Consider the following 10,156-nt stretch of genomic DNA (forward strand, 5'->3'; position numbering starts at 1 on the left):
CCAGCCGATTTAGTACCTGGAAACATCTGGTCCAGGTGACACATCAAAGACTGCACCTGATAGCACGAACGACGGAGGCTCGGGTCCGAATCCGACCCTAGGTCCTTTGCCGCATGTCATCCCTCTCTCTATCCTCGCCTTTGCTGTCTGTGTCCTATCTAAATAAAGACAGAAATGACCCCCAAAAAATCATATAAAAAAAAAATACTTGTTAGACCTACTTCAACAGTCACGGATCAAGGTTTAAAGCTACAATATGAAGGTATTACAAGACATAGTGGGCTATAGCTCACTCAGATATACCTCTGGGTTTTGTGTGATGTTCAAAGGTTCTTTGTTCAATCCCGGCCTTGGGCAGTACCAGTCATGTTATTTTTTATCATCAGTAGTTTGAACACTGATAGAAATAAGATGATGCTAGATAGTCTCGGACTCTAGCTCAGTCAGATAAACAGCTGCTCACTCATTGATTTCCAACCCATCTCACTCTTTATGCTCTGTGTTGTTGTCAGTGTGAACACAGTGTGTACAATTCAGAATCTGAAAGCTCTGAGCAGCTCATAGCTCAGCAGGATCACTCGCTGTGTCTCTGTTGCTACCTGACAAGTAGATTATTGGTTCAATTCTTAATGGAGGTGACATATTACAGCGCCTGGCAGCTGGCTTTAATATCCTCAAATTAATTAGAAGTGTAATAAAAACTAAAAGAAGACTGTTGTGCCTATTTCCACTTTTATTCAAATACAAATAACTTTGCTGCCTCAAAAAACACAGATAGAAGCTCAGTCTGTGCACATCCCAGATTAGAACTCACACAACCTCTCCCTCTGAAGGCAGCTGACATACACAGTGAACCACAAAGGCACTGCCACTGATGCTGTATTTCTCTCTGTATGACTTTTGAAGTGCCTGGCTATAGGTCAAGATCTGGAAACAGCTATATTTTAGCTTGTAGTCAATTTAGAAATAGTTTAGACTCAGTTATTGCAAGAGATTAATTTATGGACTTCCAAGCATCAATTTAGACTAGATTGATTAAAAGCAAGAATATAGTATAACAATTTCCTGGTTTCAGCCTCACTATTTATATAATTCATGCAAATTTCCAGTTTTGGCGATTAATTAGCTCATTATGGTAATTACTCAAATTGCCCAACATGCAACTCTTAGCATCTAAGTTGAATTTCATCCACTAGGCATAAATATGACATTTCAATCATAAAAGTTCATAAGAAACAACATTACTGGGTCGAAGAAATTTCCAGTAGACTATTGTGACACCTTGCCCTAAAGCCTAAGAGTAAATGTGGAGTGACACCAGAGTTTTAGCACAGGTATAAGCAACCACCACCCAAGCTGAACGTCCTGATTGTACCTGAAGGAAGCCTCACTTTCATGTGATCGAGAGACCTAGAGAGACAGTGAGAGAGAGCGAGACTAAGAGAGTTCGGCCAAAATCCCACTGCAAAAAGTTTGACCTGTCTGGTTTTTAAAATGTTACATTTCAGCTGTCAATCAACATAAAGCTGGTGTGTGTGTGTGTGGGGGGGGGGGGGGTTCCACAGGTTTAAGCAACCATCACCACCACCACCCAAGCTGACCGTCCTGATTGTACCTGAAGGAAGCATCACTTTCATGTGATCGAGAGACATAGAGAGACAGTGAGAGAGAGCGAGACTAAGAGAGTTAGGCCAAAATTCTGCTGCAAAAAGTTTGACCTGTCTGGTTTTAAAAATGTTACATTTCAGCTGCCAATCAACATAAAGCTGGTGGGTGTGTTACATTTCAGCTGTCAATCAACATAAAGCTGGTGTGTGTGTGTGGGGGGGGGGGGGGTTCCAGTAGACTATTGTGACACCTTGCCCTAAAGCCTAAAGAGTAAATGTGGAGTAACACCAGAGTTTTAGCACAGGTTTAAGCAACAACCACCACCACCACCCAAGCTGAACGTCCTGATTGTACCTGAAGGAAGCCTCACTTTCATGTGATCGAGAGACATAGAGAGACAGTGAGAGAGAGCGAGACTAAGAGAGTTTGCCCAAAATCCCGCTGCAAAAAGTTTGACCTGTCTGGTTTTTAAAATGTTACATTTCAGCTGTCAATCAACATGCTGGTGTGTGTGTGTGTGTGGGGGGGGGGGGTTCCACAGGTTTAAGCAACCATCACCACCACCACCCAAGCTGACCGTCCTGATTGTACCTGAAGGAAGCATCACTTTCATGTGATCGAGAGACATAGAGAGACAGTGAGAGAGAGCGAGACTAAGAGAGTTCGGCCAAAATCCCGCTGCAAAAAGTTTGACCTGTCTGGTTTTAAAAATTTTACATTTCAGCTGTCAATCAACATAAAGCTGGTGTGTGTGTGTGTGTGGGGGGGGGGGGGTTCCACAGGTTTAAGCAACCACCACCACCACCACCACCCAAGCTGACCGTCCTGATTGTACCTGAAGGAAGCCTCACTTTCATGTGATCGAGAGACATAGAGAGACAGTGAGAGAGAGCGAGACTAAGAGAGTTCGGCCAAAATCCCGCTGTAAAAAGTTTGACCTGTCTGGTTTTAAAAATGTTACATTTCAGCTGCCAATCAACATAAAGCTGGTGGGTGTGTTACATTTCAGCTGTCAATCAACATAAAGCTGATGTGTGTGTGTGTGTGTGTGTGTGTGGGGGGGGGGGGGTTCCAGTAGACTATTGTGACACCTTGCCCTAAAGCCTAAAGAGTAAATGTGGAGTAACACCAGAGTTTTAGCACAGGTTTAAGCAACAACCACCACCACCACCCAAGCTGAACGTCCTGATTGTACCTGAAGGAAGCCTCACTTTCATGTGATCGAGAGACATAGAGAGACAGTGAGAGAGAGCGAGACTAAGAGAGTTTGCCCAAAATCCCGCTGCAAAAAGTTTGACCTGTCTGGTTTTTAAAATGTTACATTTCAGCTGTCAATCAACATGCTGGTGTGTGTGTGTGTGTGTGGGGGGGGGGGTTCCACAGGTTTAAGCAACCATCACCACCACCACCCAAGCTGACCGTCCTGATTGTACCTGAAGGAAGCATCACTTTCATGTGATCGAGAGACATAGAGAGACAGTGAGAGAGAGCGAGACTAAGAGAGTTCGGCCAAAATCCCGCTGCAAAAAGTTTGACCTGTCTGGTTTTAAAAATGTTACATTTCAGCTGTCAATCAACATAAAGCTGGTGTGTGTGTGTGTGGGGGGGGGGGGGGGGTTTCCACAGGTTTAAGCAACCACCACCACCACCACCACCCAAGCTGACCGTCCTGATTGTACCTGAAGGAAGCCTCACTTTCATGTGATCGAGAGACATAGAGAGACAGTGAGAGAGAGCGAGACTAAGAGAGTTCGGCCAAAATCCCGCTGTAAAAAGTTTGACCTGTCTGGTTTTAAAAATGTTACATTTCAGCTGCCAATCAACATAAAGCTGGTGGGTGTGTTACATTTCAGCTGTCAATCAACATAAAGCTGATGTGTGTGTGTGTGTGTGTGTGTGGGGGGGGGGGGGGGGTTCCAGTAGACTATTGTGACACCTTGCCCTAAAGTCTAAAGAGGTAAAGGTAAAGTCCCACTGATTGTCACACAATGTGTGAAATTTGTTCTCCGCATTTGACCCATCCCCTGGGGGAGCGGTGAGCGGCAGCGTGCGCCGCGCTCGGGAATCACATGGTGATTTAACCCCCCAATTCCAACCCTTTGATGCTGAGTGCCAAGCAGGGAGGCAAATGGGTCCCATTTTTATAGTCTTTGGTATGACTCGGCCGGGGATCGAACTCACGACCTCCCAGTCTCAGGGCGGACACTCAGACCACAAGGCCACTGAGTAAATGTGGAGTGACACCAGAGTTTTAGCACAGGTTTAAGCAACCACCAGCACCACCACCCAAGCTGACCGTCCTGATTGTACCTGAAGGAAGCCTCACTTTCATGTGGTCGAGAGACATAGAGAGACAGTGAGAGAGAGCGAGACTAAGAGAGTTCGGCCAAAATCCCGCTGCAAAAAGTTTGACCTGTCTGGTTTTTAAAATGTTACATTTCAGCTGTCAATCGACATAAAGCTGATGTGTGTGTGTGTGTGTGTGTGGGGGGGGGGGGGTTCCAGTAGACTATTGTGACACCTTGCCCTAAAGCCTAAAGAGTAAATGTGGAGTGACACCAGAGGTTTAGCACAGGTTTAAGCAACCACCAGCACCACCACCCAAGCGGACCGTCCTGATTGTACCTGAAGGAAGCCTCACTTTCATGTGGTCGAGAGACATAGAGAGACAGTGAGAGAGAGCGAGACTAAGAGAGTTCGGCCAAAATCCTGCTGCAAAAAGTTTGACCTGTCTGGTTTTTAAAATGTTACATTTCAGCTGTCAATCAACATAAAGCTGGTGTGTGTGTGTGTGTGGGGGGGGGGGGGGGGGTTTCCAGTAGACTATTGTGACACCTTGCCCTAAAGCCTAAAGAGTAAATGTGGAGTGACACCAGAGGTTTAGCACAGGTTTAAGCAACCACCAGCACCACCACCCAAGCGGACCGTCCTGATTGTACCTGAAGGAAGCCTCACTTTCATGTGGTCGAGAGACATAGAGAGACAGTGAGAGAGAGCGAGACTAAGAGAGTTCGGCCAAAATCCCGCTGCAAAAAGTTTGACCTGTCTGGTTTTTAAAATGTTACATTTCAGCTGTCAATCAACATAAAGCTGATGTGTGTGTGTGTGTGTGGGGGGGGGGGGGGGGGGGTTCCAGTAGACTATTGTGACACCTTGCCCTAAAGCCTAAAGAGTAAATGTGGAGTGACAAGTGACACCAGAGTTTTAGCACAGGTTTAAGCAACCACCAGCACCACCACCCAAGCTGACCGTCCTGATTGTACCTGAAGGAAGCCTCACTTTCATGTGGTCGAGAGACATAGAGAGACAGTGAGAGAGAGCGAGACTAAGAGAGTTCGGCCAAAATCCTGCTGCAAAAAGTTTGACCTGTCTGGTTTTTAAAATGTTACATTTCAGCTGTCAATCAACATAAAGCTGGTGTGTGTGTGTGTGTGTGTGGGGGGGGGGGGGGGTTTCCAGTAGACTATTGTGACACCTTGCCCTAAAGCCTAAAGAGTAAATGTGGAGTGACACCAGAGGTTTAGCGCAGGTTTAAGCAACCACCAGCACCACCACCCAAGCGGACCGTCCTGATTGTACCTGAAGGAAGCTTCACTTTCATGTGGTCGAGAGACATAGAGAGACAGTGAGAGAGAGCGAGACTAAGAGAGTTCGGCCAAAATCCCGCTGCAAAAGGTTTGACCTGTCTGGTTTTTAAAATGTTACATTTCAGCTGTCAATCAACATAAAGCTGATGTGTGTGTGTGTGTGTGTGTGGGGGGGGGGGTTCCAGTAGACTATTGTGACACCTTGCCCTAAAGCCTAAAGAGTAAATGTGGAGTGACACCAGAGTTTTAGCACAGGTTTAAGCAACCACCAGCACCACCACCCAAGCTGACCGTCCTGATTGTACCTGAAGGAAGCTTCACTTTCATGTGGTCGAGAGACATAGAGAGACAGTGAGAGAGAGCGAGACTAAGAGGGTTCGGCCAAAATCCCGCTGCAAAAAGTTTGACCTGTCTGGTTTTTAAAATGTTACATTTCAGCTGTCAATCGACATAAAGCTGATGTGTGTGTGTGGGGGGGGGGGGGGGGGGGGGGGGTTCCAGTAGACTATTGTAACACCTTGCCCTAAAGCCTAAAGAGTAAATGTGGAGTGACACCAGAGGTTTAGCGCAGGTTTAAGCAACCACCACCACCACCACCCAAGCTGACCGTCCTGATTGTACCTGAAGGAAGCCTCACTTTCAAGTGATCGAGAGACATAGAGAGACAGTGAGAGAGAGCGAGACTAAGAGAGTTCGGCCAAAATCCCGCTGCAAAAAGTTTGACCTGTCTGGTTTTTAAAATGTTACATTTCAGCTGTCAATCGACATAAAGCTGATGTGTGTGTGTGTGTGTGTGGGGGGGGGGGGGGGGGGGGGTTCCAGTAGACTATTGTGACACCTTGCCCTAAAGCCTAAAGAGTAAATGTGGAGTGACACCAGAGGTTTAGCGCAGGTTTAAGCGACCACCAGCACCACCACGCAAGCGGACCGTCCTGATTGTACCTGAAGGAAGCCTCACTTTCATGTGGTCGAGAGACATAGAGAGACAGTGAGAGAGAGCGAGACTAAGAGAGTTCGGCCAAAATCCCGCTGCAAAAAGTTTGACCTGTCTGGTTTTAAAAATGTTACATTTCAGCTGTCAATCAACATAAAGCTGGTGTGTGTGTGTGTGGGGGGGGGGGGGTTCCAGAACACTATTGTGACACGTTGCCCTCTTTTATGTTGTTTTTATTTCAGACATTTTATACTTTATTGGCAGATGAGAGGAAGAGAGAACATGTAACAATATGCCGCACGCTGGATTTGAACCGTCACTCTGGGAGGACTGAAACTTACATAGTAACCTACCCACTCAACTCAGTGTGCCACCAGGGGACACCTTCTGGTGTTAATTAGTAATTATTTTATTGAACAGCCAATCAGTATCCTCCAACAACCTGCTAGAGGTTTGAACTAGGGGTGGAGCCGAACCCGGTATTCGGAAAAGCACAAATACGTGGGTTTTTGCAAATATCTTATTTATTTCATACAAATATTTATAAAAGTATTTCTTTCCTCTGCCTCTGTCTGTGTGTCATGGATGTGTAAGCCTGAGCTCTATGGGTCTGTCTGTGTGGCTGAGTGGTGAGTGCAGTTGTCTCTGTCCTGATAGATGAGGGTTCAAAACCCACTGTAGGAACCCTCCTTTGCAGTATAGTTTACTGAAGAACATTTATGTTAACACTTTAATATCCTCAAATTAATTAGAAGTGTAATAAAAACTAAAATAAGATTCTTACACCTATTTCCACTTTTATTCAAATACAAATAACTTTGCCGTCTCAAAAGCTCAGTCTATACACATCTGAGGTGAGAACTCACAACCTCTCCCTCTGAAGACAGCTGACAGAGACAGTGAACCACAAAGGCACTGCCACTGATGTTGTATTTCTCACTGTCTGACTTTTGAAGTGCCTGCCTGGCTATAGGTCAAAATCGGGAAAAGGCAATATTTTAGCTTTTAATCAATTTAGAAATAGTTAAGTAGACTCGGTTGGACAGAGCTATTCTCTGGGTGCTTCTGTCTCTTTCCTCTGGCTGTCGCCATTCAACACGATCGACCTCAAAAGTGACTGAGGTCTCAACACTGCTGGCAGCAAACTAACTCTCTGTGCCACCAGGGGTTTTCCACTCTTCCCTCTGGCTTGTGCTGTTCAAAACTGACTTGGGCTCGAAGAAGACTCGTTTGTCTGTCTCTCTCGTCTCATGCTCGCAGCTTTCACGCGTTATGCGCATCTGTTTTGTGGGGAAAAACATACACAAATTATTAATCAAAGTATCGTCTAGTCTTTTTTTTACATTAACTTTCTACTTAAGTAAAGAAAGTGTGTACTTTTCCCATTTCTGGCAACCTTTACTAACAAAATACCTATTTCTGACCAAAAAGTAAATAAGAAATATGTCTGGGAGCTGCAAAACATATTTGAGCCTCATAAATAATGAGTAACAAAGCCTATTAGTCTAAATCACTAATAGGTCTAAATATCTTTACCCAGTTTTGTTTTTGAAGTCTGAGCATACTAATGCGCTGATATTTTAATTCACTATTCTTTCATGTATTCACCATCTGTGAAGTGTAAACAGCTTTCCATTCCTTACAGTATTATCGCCACAAAACTAGCATTACACACATTTTAGTTGACTGAAATGTTAAAAACTTTTTTTTAATTCAGTGTGTACATTTTTACAATTGGAGAATGTAAGAATCAGTTTAGGCCTACAACAATGATAAGTTAAAAAACATCCATCATTCATTTCTATATACGTTTATGTCAAAGCCACCCCTACCTACCCCTGGCCTACAATGTAAACACACATTAGTCTACAGTGTAGGCCTACAATGTAACCACACAGTAGTCTACAGTGTAGGCCTACAATGTAAACACACAGTAGTCTACAGTGTAGGCCTATAATGTAAACACATTCAGTAGTCTACAGTGTAGGCCTACAATGTAAACACATTCAGTAGTCTACAGTGTAGGCCTACAATGTAAAGTTTACACACAGTAGTCTACAGTGTAGGCCTACAATGTAAACACACAGTAGTCTACAGTGTAGGCCTACAATGCAAACACACAGTAGTCTACAGTGTAGACCTACAATGTAAACACACAGTAGTCTACAGTGTAGGCCTACAATGTAAACACACAGTAGTCTACAGTGTAGGCCTACAATGTAAACACACAGTAGTCTACAGTGTAGGCCTACAATGTAAACACATTCAGTAGTCTACAGTGTAGGCCTACAATGCAAACACATGGTAGTCTACAGTGTAGGCCTACAATGTAAACACACAGTAGTCTACAGTGTAGGCCTACAATGTAAACACACAGTAGTCTACAGTGTAGGCCTACAATGTAAACACACAGTAGTCCAAGAAATGTATTTGTTTGGCGATGGAGAACTTCACACTGCGTATTATTGACATAAGGTGAATATCCCAAAGACATGGAAGAAGCACTTTCTACATAGTGAGGGGGGGGAAGGCACAGCGCATCTGCAGGAAAGCTATTCTGTCATCAGATATTTGCGTGTGGCCAACTTTGGCTCATTCTCATAAATCAACAAAAGCACACTGTAAAAATATACCAACGTGAAGACAGTGGTCCGCAGAAATATGCTTAGTCTTGGCCACATGCGGTTTGGCAATCCACTGTACTGTATAATCAAATAATCATAAGCAGTAGACCTACAGGTATAAATGCAGGAAGGCAGCACCTGTACTGAAACAAATTGCCCCAGGTGAGCTGCGTGGCAATTAAAGCAACTTGATACTAAAACAGCGCTGGACTGAGCAGGGCTTAATATAGACTCGACACACAGTAGAGCACTACAGAAACATTTGGCTGATTGTAACACGCTTAAAGGGTTAGTTCACTTTTTTTTTAAAGTCTAGCCCTATTTGTTACTCACCACTGATGATGTTGATTGGTAGAGTTCTTTCTCAGCACGATCCACCCTGTTCCTCATAGTATCTCTGGAATATTGGGGAAAAACAAATGCAAGGTCACTGGGGTCACGCTCCTGTCTTTACCAGCTGACTGAAGCTTACTGAAATCTACTTTGTGTGCACTGTGTGTGTGTGTGTGTGTGTGCGCGCACACTGTGGATGACATTTTAGTGAGCCTCAGTCAGCTTGTACAGACAGGACCGTGACCCCAATGACCTTGCATTCGTTTTTGCCCCTACTTCCCACAGCTACTATGAGGAACAGAATGTATTGTGCTGAGAAAGAACTCTACCAATCAACATCATCATTGGTAAGTAGCAAAATAGGGTTAGATTTAATAAAAAAAAAAGTGAACCATCCCTTTAAAAGATAGACGTCTGCCCACTTCTTGAGCCTGCCTCGTTGTTTTCCTATAGGCAGAGCGCTGCCTCTAAACTGTGCGGCAGCGCGACACTTGGCGTCGCGCACCGCTCAAATTTGCCACCGTGCGCTGAGGTCAAAGTTCAAATTGTATCAACTTTGACCTATTTATCGCTGACCTTTCTCCGCTCTACCTCGCGGCGAGAGAAGAGAAGATTGCTTATCATGTGGAGGCAGCTTTAGGTGACCCGTCTTCTTGCACACTGGTAGCTGTAATTGTGCAAATGCATTTCTGTTGCACACATTATATATATATTTTTTTACAGAGCTATGACAAACAGATTTGATTAAAATACACTGTTTTTCTTCTGAAGGCGAGAGTCGATTTGTTTTGTTTCTTCCCAGTGGAGAAAAGAAATTGAACCTTTGGTTGAGCAATGATTACACTTAAGTAATTATTCACTTCTAGCACCATTTGGAAATGATTTGGGTTGTGGCTGGCTGCTGCTGCACACGGAACAGGTGACGTAATGTAGCAGTCACAGTGTCGAGGATACTGACAAGCTAGTCCTGTCCAGTCATTATCCGAGCAGACATTACCCAGGAAGCTATGTGACTAAACAATACTTCCATATTGCTACAGCACCAACATTTTCATACCACGACACCTCGG

Source organism: Poromitra crassiceps (genome assembly GCF_964638095.1).
Source record: "Poromitra crassiceps genome assembly, chromosome: 22".
Classification (NCBI taxonomy): Eukaryota; Metazoa; Chordata; class Actinopteri; order Beryciformes; family Melamphaidae; genus Poromitra; species Poromitra crassiceps.